The 13,483-nt window shown below is 37.3% G+C and overlaps 1 protein-coding gene across 2 annotated transcripts in view; it reads left to right on the top strand.

Annotated features, from left to right (window-relative positions):
- Window positions 1–4,482: 4,482 nt before the first annotated feature.
- sash1a (SAM and SH3 domain containing 1a) overlaps window positions 4,483–13,483 on the top strand; it is a 263,857-nt gene continuing 254,856 nt past the window's right edge. For both annotated transcript variants that reach the window (XM_059355732.1, XM_059355730.1), the window contains exon 1: window positions 4,483–4,717. The gene's annotated coding sequence lies outside the window, so the exon portion shown is untranslated. The remainder of the gene's footprint in view (window positions 4,718–13,483) is intronic.

The following is a 13,483-nucleotide window of genomic DNA, read 5'->3' as shown; positions in this document are numbered from 1 at the left end:
TTTTTTTTGTCCTAAAGAATCTTTAAAAAATATATACAAAATGTGCGACAGTGCTACAAAATATAAAGATGTATGTCCCTCCTAAGTTGTGCAGATGAGACTGTGAATGGGAAAATTAGTTCAAAATATTGTCGTATTTGCATTAGAACACTAGATGGCAGTAAACACACGTGGTTGCCTCTTCATGCAGGGAAAAGATGAAGAGAAGTCAACAAAAAACAACAACAATCTTTCTGGCCCACGAGTTATCATTGGGTGATGCAACTAGGTACAATTTGACAACAATACATTTATTAATAAAACAGAATTTTGTCAAAGAATTAAACTACAAACAGCCTGGTCCTACATGAGAAAGGTTGCAGCTAAAACAACCACAGAGATAATAGAACAATACCTCAACATCAAGAAAACACTGAAATTGTCATTTAATAAAAGCCCATTACGTCTGTATTGTTATAAAAGAGATATTTAAATAATGTATAATACAGACATAAAATTGTATTAAACATTCTCAAAAAAATATAGATTTCTCATCTTTAATGCAGGAAATAATCTGCTCAGTTAATCCTCACGTTTTATACAAATTTCCTGCAGTTATTGTGTTCACTATTTGGGTTATTTGTACAATTTATCAGTTGTTCTGTAATGTCCCTATTATGCATTTAATATAATATGACATTTCTATATTTACATAAATGTCAGGGCTTAGTCAGGGCTTGTTGGTTTAATAAATGATAGAAAAGAAAAAAGGTCACTATAATAGCTTGCTTTGTAAGCTTCTGGTCTTTTGTATGCTTATATACTGTATTGCTGCCTTTCTTAGAGCAACACAATCCTATATTGATCACACTAAGTGACTTCCGAATGTGCTCTCTGGTTTCTTTAGAGTTATGACGCAAGTGGTCAGCACTTGAAGGTCACCTTTTTTTCAGAAATAACAGTTGTTGGGGTTTTTTTTACTCTCGGCTGTTTTTCCAAGCTTTTCTGTACTTGAATTACAGGCGATGGCAGAGTACCTCTAAGTGACCCTGATCGTGATTTTTGGTAAATGTTCTGTCTTCCACAAGAAACCTAGTAATTATCTTACACTGAGAGTCTTTCTCTTGTATTTTTCCACTTAACCGCCACCCAGTATACCACTATTATTAGGAATAGACCTTCTTGAATGAGAGATACAATTGTCCTAATCTCAGTCGAGCTGCACGTCGGGGTCAGTGGGTCCACCTACATGTAGTTCTGTATCCTCTGTGACTTATGGTGCAGATCAGTTACTGAAGCAAGCAGCTTGGCTGATGATTTCTGTTGGAAACAAAAGATTTACACACTGTGACCGCATTAATTCAGTCATTTATTGCTTCATGACGTCATGTGTGACCAAGCTTGGTGACTCACAGGAGGTGGAATGTGGAGGTGGAGGTGTCAAAAAGTCAGACAAAGCAATATAGCATACTACACACACACTCTTAGGATCTGTGAATAAATTAATAAACCAGCACACATTATGGAGAATGGAAGCTGCCAAAATAAAAAAAATACATTTTTAAAAAAATGACCCGAATAACAAATTGATATGGCAATGAATATATCAAAAGTAATATTAAAAATAAAAGTAGGGATTCATTAATTGATAAAATGTGACAGAAATTGATATTACAATTTTAAATTGCTTCTTTATTTATTTACCTTTGTATACATTCCCCTATTTATGTACTTCCCTATTGAATTTTCTATTTTCTTTTCTTTGCTTAATTAATTTTAAAATATTTTTATTCATTTAGTTTTGCATTTATTTTTTATTTATTTGAACTTGATTTTTAGATGTATTGATTTATTAATTTTCCTTTACATTTTATGCCTATTTATTTACCCAAACTTATTTTTTTATTATTTGATGTGTATAAAAAGAAAATTATATTAAGAAAATAATGCATAAATAAATACATTTTGGTAAACAAATCAGGGAGTGGGAGGTGGGGGGGTTAATACAATGTATGTTACATTTTTATCAAATTATGTCTTTGTTTATTTTAACATTATTTGCAGTACATTTATTGCCATGCTTATTTATTTGTTTATTTATTTATTTATTTATTAACGACTTTATTTATTTATTTTGGCAGCTTTCATCCACCATAACAGAGCCCATTTCTGCAAATAAAATGATTGATTGCAGGGTGGAAACACAAAGCAGATCATGATTGACTATCTTTGAAGCTGTTTTATGGTCAGTCAAAAAAACCCAGATAAAAACAGATATACTGCAGTTCCGTTAGTTGATAGTCCTCGGGCCATACTTTATTTTAAACAAGCCTGTAAAAGTGTCATCTGGTCTGCTTATCTGATTTAGGAACAAATTGGGAAAACCAGAGTTGTGCTTTACTGTAATGCCAACAAATTAACAAGCAGCAGTGTTTTCCATTTCAAAACAGGAGTTTAGAAGATTTATATGCAGTATGAAAAATCCACAATCAAATATGTATTGATTCAAGGAAAAGTACATAGAGAAAAATGACTGCTATATACAGGAAATGGTTATGAGTCCCCTCCTCCTACCCTTGTACCCTCTCCATAATGAATAGTGTTTATGACCTTGGCATCCTTGGTGGCATCCCCTCTTTGGGCAACTAGGTAAAGGAAGTGGTGTCATAATTTTATTATGAGGAATGCATGTGTTTTTCATAAAAGATAAGCTTCTGTGCATTGGGAGGTTGAAGGGTAAGTTAAGGGAAGACTGAGACATGGAGACAGAGGGAAGAAGATTCAAGTGATGGGGGAAAAAAAGCATCATGTTGATTTGTTCAATTTGGCTGAAACCACGAAGAGAAGGTCGCCGGGGAGTGATGTTTGTTGATGCATACTGTTTGAACTACTGACCTTGTTAGCACATGCACAAACACACACACAGATATAGGGTTAGGCGCTCCAGAGCTGAGCACACTACACAGCGAATGACGCGTCAGTGTGACTGTTGCCGTGGTGACTGGAAACATGAATGACCTGAGCCATGTCTGCACAGCAGGAATCAGCATGACACCTGAGGGAAGCAGAAGGAGGATGAGCTGGCCGAAGTGTTGCAGCTTGATTTAAATATCCCTGTAGTCAGAAATACAAGCTGTTTTACGTGTGTAATATCTAGGAAGATAAATGGTCAGCTTTTGTTTGAAAATGTGTCATATAATTGTATTTAGGGGGGGGAAACCCTGATATTTATTGTTGAAAACAGATACATCTGCCATCTAAAATGCTCCTGTTTCCTGAGCAAAAGAACAAAAAGCAATCCAGTTTGATGACATGAGTCATTTTGTTAAGGAAAGTGTTATATTTTCCACTTGATAGATATCTTATTTCAGGGGCATAAGCTCTTCAATTTCAAGCTTGAATATCATGTGTTATTTGGTATTAGATGCTTCTTCTTTCTTCTCACATCTGCTGAGTCAAGCCTGAATATAAACAGCAAGAGTAATAGCTTAGATCTGCTTTTATTTAGCAGATCAAATGTATGGTTGGACCACCCTCCTATTTCTGTAATATAAAAAATTAATAGGGGCTTATCAAATTTGGCCTACAGCACATTTAACCATGTGTTTATAGCAAATTAATGGAGAACAGGCCAGCTCTGGCAGTGTGGTTCACATATGACTCACAAGCTGCAACATAAAGCCAACGCACCTTTCCCAGGAAGGTGGTCTATTTAATCCAGCCCCGCCCTGTCTTGTGCAATGCTAGCCAGCTGTTGTTTACCACCCATGGACATTTTTTTTAAGGAAAAACACAACATTAATTATGGCTGCGTCCCATCAAGGTGAGCCAGTTTCTGTGCAATGCTATTGTGGTTGCCGAAAAGTAGCTAGCTTCCTCGGACACTACCAGCCATCAAGATTCACTAGGTAACTTTTGTAAAAAAATAAATAAAAAATAACAGCATTAGTAATTAACAAAATCAGTTTGTTATTTGCCAAATAACTAACAATAACATTCTAGTTTTAAACAAGCTTTTGCAAGATTTCTAAAATGTTTGTTTTCTAGTTTTTATGACAAGTGGTCAAAAAAATTTGTTAAGCGCTATATTTTTTGTCATATTTGCTGAAACTGTCCCTATGACCTCTCAGTAGTACATTAGACACATGATCTGTAAAGTTAGCACACATAGGAAAGCACATTACCATCACTAGATAAATTAATGTTTTTGTTCTGCATTGTTTATTCTGGCAAATGCCACTAGGAAGAGCCAGCGGAACAGATTATTTTATTTTATTTTATCATATTTACTTATCATGAAATTATCATTCTAATTTACTGCAATGATATAGTGACAGTTTAAATAATAATAATGTCAATAAAATAGATAAAATAAACATTAGCCTACCTACCGAACACCGGATTAAGACACTGTCTGGCCAATCATAGCGCTTGAATACTACGGGGGGCGGGTCTTTGCAAGAAAACTTGTGGGCTTCGTGACTTAATTAGTGACACCTATGTTTTTTTCATGCAGTTACAGTTAAAAGAGCATGTCGGCTCTGGAAAAGTTCTTTTGGTAACGCTGTTCTCATTAATTGTTTTTATTTATTTATTAAATTAGTTTTATTTTATTTTAACAGTTTTATCAGTTGTTAGTTAGACGGACACATTTTAAGCCTGAAGTTGGAGTTTGCTGTTGGCCTGGGACCGGAAGTAGCTCTGCAGGAGCTACCGAAAATGACGTCTTCACAACAAGGTAAGCTACTATATGCGTCTTAAGATGTCTATGACTATATGTCTCTTTAGCCTATAAAGTTAGCTGACATGGTTTATATCTTGTTAGTCTATAACGTTAACTGACATGGTTTATATCTTGTTAGTCTATAACGTTAACTGACATGGTTTATGTCTTGGCTGTCCAGTTGCTGTTGCAGTGCTTGCCAACATGGCTGTGGATGCTACATCTAACTCAATGTATTAGTGTCTGTTGGCTGCTAATTTCTGCCATAATAGGCCTGCTATCTATGTAGTATTTTCCTGTCATTTCTTGTCATTGCTGAACTCTTTTGTGGCAAATTGGCATGCACAATATGGTGTTCTGCTGGCATTGACTTATACTGATGAAATATGAATACTAGCTTGAGTAATGAGTGTTAGGAGCTGAATTGTTTTTGCAACATATTTCCCCTGGCAGTTGCTGCTATCTTCTGTTGGCTCCTTGTCTGAAGTTAGTAGAGGGTAATATTGTATATTGTTTTCACATGGATGTAAACATGGCTGTTGTCTGGGACACTGAGCATTCGCATTACAATTTTCCTGTGATATTGGCTCCATGGGAAAACTCAACATGGTTTTTGTCACATCTTCACACTTTGTGCAAGAATTTCTTAGTCAGTTAAGCTTTTGAGAATATTTCAGTCAAAATCAAAGGCTTTATCATTCAACTGGTTTCCTTATTCCTATCATAATTGCATCTAACTGCCAAGCTCCTGTCTTTACAGTGCTGATGCACTCAGCCACATGTACTGTCAACCTTCATTTTATAAAAGGAATATTGTCGGCTTTAAGAGTTTTTTTTTTGGATAAATTTAATAATTACAGAATGCATGAAGGTTCTTCGCCTGCTGCACTTTAAGTGGCTTTTGGCTTTTAGAATTTCTCAATTTTCATTTCAATAGTTTAGCCTAGTAGTTTTCCTACATTTTACTTTTAATGATTTTTCTTTTAAATATACAAATAAAGAATTGAGAACTAAACCGGTTAAGTAGAAATTATAATTGTAAAACTTGCAGTAAACAATGACTGTATGAGTGGACACGTGATAATACCTGAACACCCATTCATATGTTGGTGCTATTTTGGGGTCTATTGTAAATGATAAGTCCTGGGGTCATACCGTTAATATAAGTTAACTTTCATAGAATTGCTTGAAATTCTCAGGAATTGTTCCCCTCTGCCCCTTTATAGATAAAATAAATTTCAACTTTCTTCACAATTTCCATAGCACCTGTTGTCTTTGTGGTCAGAAAAGGACCCAACACACAAAATGGAGCATAATGGTCACAATATTGATTATATGCAGACCCACAGGCCCACAGGGATGTTTCTGAACCACACACACACACACACACACACACACACAAAATATGAAAATTATTTATCAATGTGTTGGTGTTGAATTGCCTAATAAGGTGGACATTTTTATTTATTTTTTCTACATGTCCTAAAACTAGTCTAATGTCATGGGGTCCTTTTTGATCCCCGATGACTAAAGTTGCATGGTCGATGGAAGGAGTTTACAAGGGATAAAATTGTGAATTTGCAGATGTACAGACTATTCCTGACTCCATCAGTTAGTGTACTCCTTACAGTAATAAAATACTGCAGGGAGGATCGGGTTTGGACACATTATAATTATTATCTTGACTCACTGTGACTATACTTCTATAGACTGAGGCCAAACGGATGACTTCATATTCACTGTGTTGCTGCGAGCAAATAAGGACGATTGAATGGGGCCTCTGGATATTGTTTCTTCTCTCGTTCTATTAAAAATATGCAGTGTATGTTTTCCTGTATCTGTCTGATTTGAAGTTTTCAGTTGCTGCTGACATGGCAAATCTTGCTCTCGTAATAAAGAGGCACAACTTGAGCTGTTAGTCAAGGCTCATTTAAATACATATGTTTCTGTTTGGTTTAACTGTACTCAGTTAACATCCAACCCGCACATTACAGAGAAATGTGTTAAAAGGATCATTTGCTCCAATCTGTCAAGCTGAGAAACATCTGTGTTTTGAAATGAGTGCAGGATCATCTGTATGCTGTTTTTCTCTCATTCTGCGTTGTATGTGTGCATGTGTGTGGAAAAGGCCAGAATGGGTGTCTATAACAGACATGGGTGTGGTTGGAACTCTGACCTTGTAATTTTAAAATGGCCTGAACTCCGTAGTTCTCTCCCTGCTGGAGTGAAGTGAGTCTGGAGGCTCAGTGATGAGAGTTGACCTACTGCCCTCTGATTGGTCAGTCACATGCGCTCTTCTCTGCCCCTTGAGATGAGACTCACAGGCCTGGAGGACTGCTATAAAAAATATAAAGTAAACTAAAATGTACCCATGTTTTGCATGAGTGCCCATTCCTCCTCCGCTCAAGACAACGTCATGGAATGCAGTCCAATACAAAATGGCTGCCATCCAAACCCTCAGCCTGTGCAACCAATTTCAATTTGCTGTAATATGTGGTTTTGAAATGCCACAGCACTAATAAACACAAATTGAGGTCTTGTGTGTATAATTACAACAGGCACTGAAGTGGAGTTTAATCAGCCTGGTTCTTTGAGCCATGACTAAGGGATGGATGGAAGACTTGTTCCTAAGGAATTGTTTAGCCTTCTGTCAATGCTGCTGTCATATTATGGCTGCTCTGTTTTAATGTACAGGTATTTGCACACAATCAGACTGTTTTCTCTATAAAATTACAATCTCCTCATGAGACTTGCTTCCCTACGTAAAGTGAGAGCATTAATCTTTCACAGTCTGTATTTTTGCCTTTACATGAAGATGAGGTGCTTTGATACTTTTGTCCTGTTGGACTCAAGTGCTTCTCTGATGGCAAAATGAAATGTACTCTTGAAGCAGAGAAGGCACTTAAAAAAAGGACATGCCTGCCATTTGTGCCCATTTGTGCAAGGATTTGATTTGTTGTCTTAAAAAAAGCTTGAGCTTTTCACTTGTCAAAATATTTAATGCTGTTTAGGAAAGAGTGGCTCCTCCTGGAGAGGGAGCGTTTCAATATGCAATGCATGCCTTGTTTTAGCATAAAAGGAATGAAAGTTTAATGGCTGGTTAGAAAGCAGGCACAGAGCTGTGGCGGCTTGCACCACATAATTTGACTGTGTGATAGTTTCATCATTAACACGTAACTGCATTCAGGAGAGTTTGCAAAGTTTCTCTTTAATCATGTATGTAATTAATTTTTACTGCTTCCTTTTAATTATTGCTTTAATGTTGTGTTATGATTTACTGTGGATTATTATAAAGAGGAACACATCTCTCTAAAGCCCATGCAACCTTCTTCTCACTCTTCTCTTTCAAAAACTGATGGGCACTCAGGTGAAACACACTCCAAGGTGCAATCCCAGCCACGCTGTAGCATCTGGCAAACACTTTCATGTGTCCTGGTAACCATAACAAATTCATCAAGGATGTACTCTGTCTGCCATAATGCATATTTGATCATACCAGAAGAGCTAATCTAAAGGTTGCACCTCGTCAATAATTAACCACCTCAGCAAGATATCTGTTTATATTTCCTGTATGGCAACGAGAGACTGAGGTTAAAATGTGGAAGGACAGTCTTTGTTACTGAACAGCAGCTGTGACTGTATTGTGCACCATTTTGTATAAAGAATGACTAAATGTGTGTTATCTACTGGGGTTTGTAGAGTTGCAAATACCCAAGCCCCTTCTCAAATATTTGTTTAATATTCCCAGAAGCCCCATAATCCAAAGGTGCTTTCTAAGGGCTCTTATAGGAGTAATAAATACCCATGATCCTTATCTAGGCCACACAGATCCCCTGTCTGAGGAGGATGGAGGCTATCATTTCTCTTAGATTTAAACACACCACTCATCTGTCCGGACTGGAAATGTCTGTAATTTCCCAACAGGGAACAATGCAGAGTTGAAGAGCATTCCCCATGTGCGGGCTACTGTAGCACGCACCATTAATGATGATTGAGTCCTTGAAACGCACATAGCCATTTATCCTCAGTTTTTCACAGAGCAAGGACCATTTGCAGAACCTCTGCAAAAGAGAACAATTTCTCTAAAGCGAGAGGCACGTTTAATTAACTAACTGTCCAGGTATGTCAGATATGTTCCTGAATAATTATGGCATAATAGGAAATGGTTAAAAATAGACACTGACCTGTTCTGTCGGAGGTGCCCTTTTATCAAAATGCCATCAAGCCAACCCATTCATTGTCCTAATTTGTCTGCCCAAGGACAAACTGTTCCAAATCTGGATAGTGGGCAGCCTGTGGTCTCTGAGGTCAAAAAGAGCTGTAATTAGTGCAGCCTTTGCTTTTCTTCAGTAGTATCGTGTAAGCAGTATGACTTCTTTTTTCACTGTGTCGTGGTGACACACTTGTCTTTCTCGAGGTGTGGTCTGAGGTGAAAGTGAGACAACCAGGCCGGTGTCTATGTAATTTACTAGTGACATTGTTTGCCATAGTTTATGGTAGTAAACTTACTTCAGTTTTTTCCCTCTCTTAGTAACGTCACAGAGATAATCAATGCTTTGCTGTATGGCAAATCATAGACCGCAGAATGAAAATCAACACTGGTGGCTCCACAAATCTTGCATTGCATGATTTTGTTTCAGTATAACATAACAGTTTCTTCGTGTGGGTCCTTGGCAACAATCCCTCCGACAGTAATATAAGTTGTCTGGGGACACTAAGCAGCCCACTGTATCCCTCTGTGATGGACTGGCTGGGGCATTCATTAAAGTTTCAGGCTCTGCAGGATAAAAATTTGAGAGGGGCAGACTGTGATTCAGGAGTGACCTTCTGCTTTTATTACATACAACACAGTGGAGTTAACTGAAGCCATTTGCTGGCCTTCAGGACATGCAGCAGTCTGAGTAATGTGAGGCTACAGAAGGGCAGAACTGTAGGTGTGAATAGCCAAATCTGGCCAGTGTATTTCCCACACCAAACCTCAATAATGGACCTTGTGAGCTAAAATGTAGGCTGAGTGGATGAGAGTATTGCAGTAAGAGGTAGATGAGCTGGCATTTTAATGGTGCTTCACTCTAGCTTCACTCTTCCCTAAATTCATAGTAACATCATTTAGATATATTGATGTAATGTAACTATTGTTCTGATAAATACTTCCAATCTTTAAATATGTGCAGTATTAGGACTGTGGTCTTGAGTATTTATATTTGATCTAGACTAGGGTTGGGCGATATGGACCAAAAGTCATATCCTGTTATATTTAGGCTGAATGTCAATATACGGTCTATATCACGATATTTTTATCACAAAGTAAGAGCAAATGTTCAGTCAAAGCAAAATATGACATGTCACAAGTAGTTTTACTGAAACAGTTTATTATAGTGAACATAAATACTGTATAAAAACAGGAGTACCTTTTTTTTTTTTTTTTTTTTTTTTTTTTAAATCAAAGCTCCATATAGTTCACATTTAAATAAAAAATATCTTAAATAAAAATAGCCTATGAAATTAAATAGGCCAATCTTTTAAAAAATAGTGAACATTACAAAATAACTAAATATGACAAACCCTAGTAAGGGCAACATTTATATTTAAAGAGAGACAAAAAATGTGAACTATATCGATGTATGCGATATGGTCTAATTCCATATCACATTTAAAAATGTATCTATATATTGATACATCTTTTATATCGATGTATCGCCTAGCCCTAATTTAGACCCAGAAATTGTGCTTTTTTTATCCTTATGCTTGGTGTCATATTGCTTTTCACTGAACCTGAACAACCAGCTGCTCTCATTCACTTTTTATTGTTATACCTTTGAAAAGTGATGCACTATAATTTGTATAAAACCCACATCATTCTGAGCCATTAGGCGCAACTTATTACCATGCATATTGGTAAGTAACTAAGTTCCGTATTTAAATAACTCATCATTTTTCTTCTGTTCCAAACATCACATTCTATTCACCTTCTACCTCACCTATGTATCTACTTGATATAGTTACATGGTGGTTGTTGTTATCTAGCCTAAACTCTGATCTGTTTTTTTAACCTCAGTAGTTCCGCCTCCCAAAGTTAACCACATGTTTACATAAAACAGCAAAGTTGTGAGACCGTTTCACAATGTCATATGAACTGTTGTGCATACACATAGGAAGCCTAAATTATTTGAGATATAAAAAGTCTACACCATTCAGCCTTGTGTTTCTCCATACACAAGAATGCATTTTTAATTTTAAATGAGTCTATAGTGAGCATAAACTGGGCAAACATCTGCTGAAAAAGATTACGTGATATTATCAAAAGCTCCATGACGGCTACTAAATGGACCTCGTGGTGAGATTGTTTCCTCAACAATACATTAATTTCTTCTTTAACAGAAACAGACTGTTGGCCCTTAATATGGACTCATAAGTGTTTGTACACAGTGGGGCTTTATTCTTCTCCTATCTGCTTGAATAGCACACAGGGTCTAATTAACATGTCTGGCCAGTAAATTGCCCTGTTCTCCCGCAACAGCAGTTTGGGCGCTGTGGTGAAGAAAAAAAAAACCCAACCTAGAATGAACAAACTCAGCAGCCTGCATACACAGGGAAGATGGTCTGGAGCATAAAAGGACTCCATAAAACACAAACCACTAAGTACACAGCTTAGCCTTGCTTCCTCATTCAATTTTCCTTTGTGTCATTTCAGATCACGCAAGATAATTGTTTAATGCCCCGTTTCACTAAACAAGGTGCTATGGAAAACAAATTAACAGTTTGTGGTGATGTGTGTTATCCTCCTTCTTTGGACCCATGTGTCTTTGGCTGAGGATATTCCCCCGCTGGAATTTCCAGAGATCCAGGCGCTTCATTTTGGAATTTTTAAACGACTGCCTGGCAGCTGCTGGTGTTTCCACGGCAACTGTGTGATTGGGAAAGGGGATTTGAATGGTGGCTGTCAGCGAGAAAAATTGAGCGCTGCCACAGGGATACATTTTTACCCTGTGAGAGTTTACGTTAAATGTGGGTCAATCATAAGCTTCTATTAAGTCTTCACCCTGGTGAGGCATATTAATTTGCATTTTGCTTGACTTGTCTGTATTCCATTAAGAGCAGTAGGCTGCTCGCTGGTTTCTGGAGCTGCAGTATAATGTGTGATGAATGTGTGACAGTATGAAGCGGGGGGTAAATAAAGAGAACTTCCAGTGCTCGCAGGCTAATGGAGGCAGATGTCATCCTGCACTTTGCTTGCCTTTTGATCACAGTTTCTTGATCAGGCAGCTCATAAAATGAACAATTTGATGACATGTGCATGGAATGAACGGTAATAAGTAATTAAGTATAGCACTGGTTTGCATTAACTGGCACTTTCTTAACATGCAAATAAGGACTTTATTCCAAGTTGCTGATTGATGCTGTCATTAAAGCTCCATTGTGTTCACTCTGCCCTGACAGTCCAATCACAATCAGTGTGATCATGTTCATCTCGGCTGCCAGCAGATATCATAGCTTCTAAAATAAAGCCATTAACAGTCACCATTATGCTGACATGTTGTTTAATGCGTGTGTGGCCGGAAGCATTTGGCTTGTTGGTGGAAATTCTCTTGAATCAAATGTTTTTCTTTAACAGCCAAATATAATTTATATAACGGATCAACAAAAAGAACCATTTCCATGACTAATAGCGTTCTCTTTGATATGCTATTTACTTGTGCTCGGTCATTTAATAACTGGGTTTACATCAAACAAACAGAGCTTCTGATGAATTTATACTTCAACAAAGACCTGACATTACATGTTAAAAGACGGAAATAAAATTTCGCTGACAGCTTCTATCAGTCTTAACGACAGTGATCTGTTAAAAATGTCTCTTATGACACATTGGCAGTGTGCCTGTGATGTCATGAATATTTTATATATCTGCCAAATCTAATGGCATGTTTCATACCAGTTCCTAATGGATGCTTTGCAAGGGCATTACCAGCAAGGCAGAGAGGAGCATCTGCATGTCAGGTTATAAATCATATGATTACAGATGTTTTATAGCTGTGCCATATTAGCCAATTTGTGGGAAGCATTATCAGATGAAGAAGCCACACACGGGAGCCATCAATGTATCATAGCGTTCTGTTTTAGTATATAGGAATATTATTGTGGGTGATTTATTTATTTAAAAATGATGTAGGTGAGTGACCTTGCCATGGCGATATGTGGTTGTGCTGAAAGGGGGCAGTGCAGGATGACGGCCAAGTGGAGTTAACCACATACACACTTCTTTGCTATTGGTGGCGTGTATTCCACATGATGCAAATTAACTTTGCCATTGGAAGCAAAGGTTTAATCTGCCCCTTTGCTTGCATAGAATGGATGTGAATGGGATACAAATAATCTGCCACTGCTAATTTTGCACATGTGTGACCGTGCCCTGAAGCTGATGTTTATCTGCTTTTTCCTCTTACAGTGATGTAACTTGAGCTGTTCTTAAACGTGTCCAATGAACATCAGCTGTTACATTCAGGTTTTAATACAGCAGATGTAGTTAATTCCGTCTGTTTTAAGAAATCTGAACAACTTGTTTCTATTTCGGTTGGATTTTATTCAAAATGATCTTGAATTCAGCTCATAAATCCCTCTTTTTTGCAACAACCAAGGCCTATGTTTGTTAATATGCTCAGTTTCCACTTGATTGTAAGACTAAAGGGCATAGAAAAATCTTATAGGCAGATATAGGAGGTATGTACTTATCAGGCAGCATTATTCCTGTTACCCAGAGAGGTGACTCTCACAAGAGGGGCA

The sequence above is a fragment of the Centropristis striata genome, chromosome 18 (genome assembly GCF_030273125.1).
Source record: "Centropristis striata isolate RG_2023a ecotype Rhode Island chromosome 18, C.striata_1.0, whole genome shotgun sequence".
Classification (NCBI taxonomy): domain Eukaryota; kingdom Metazoa; phylum Chordata; class Actinopteri; order Perciformes; family Serranidae; genus Centropristis; species Centropristis striata.
Note: the sequence above shows the minus strand (reverse complement) of the source record. Positions and strands in the feature narration are given on the sequence as shown.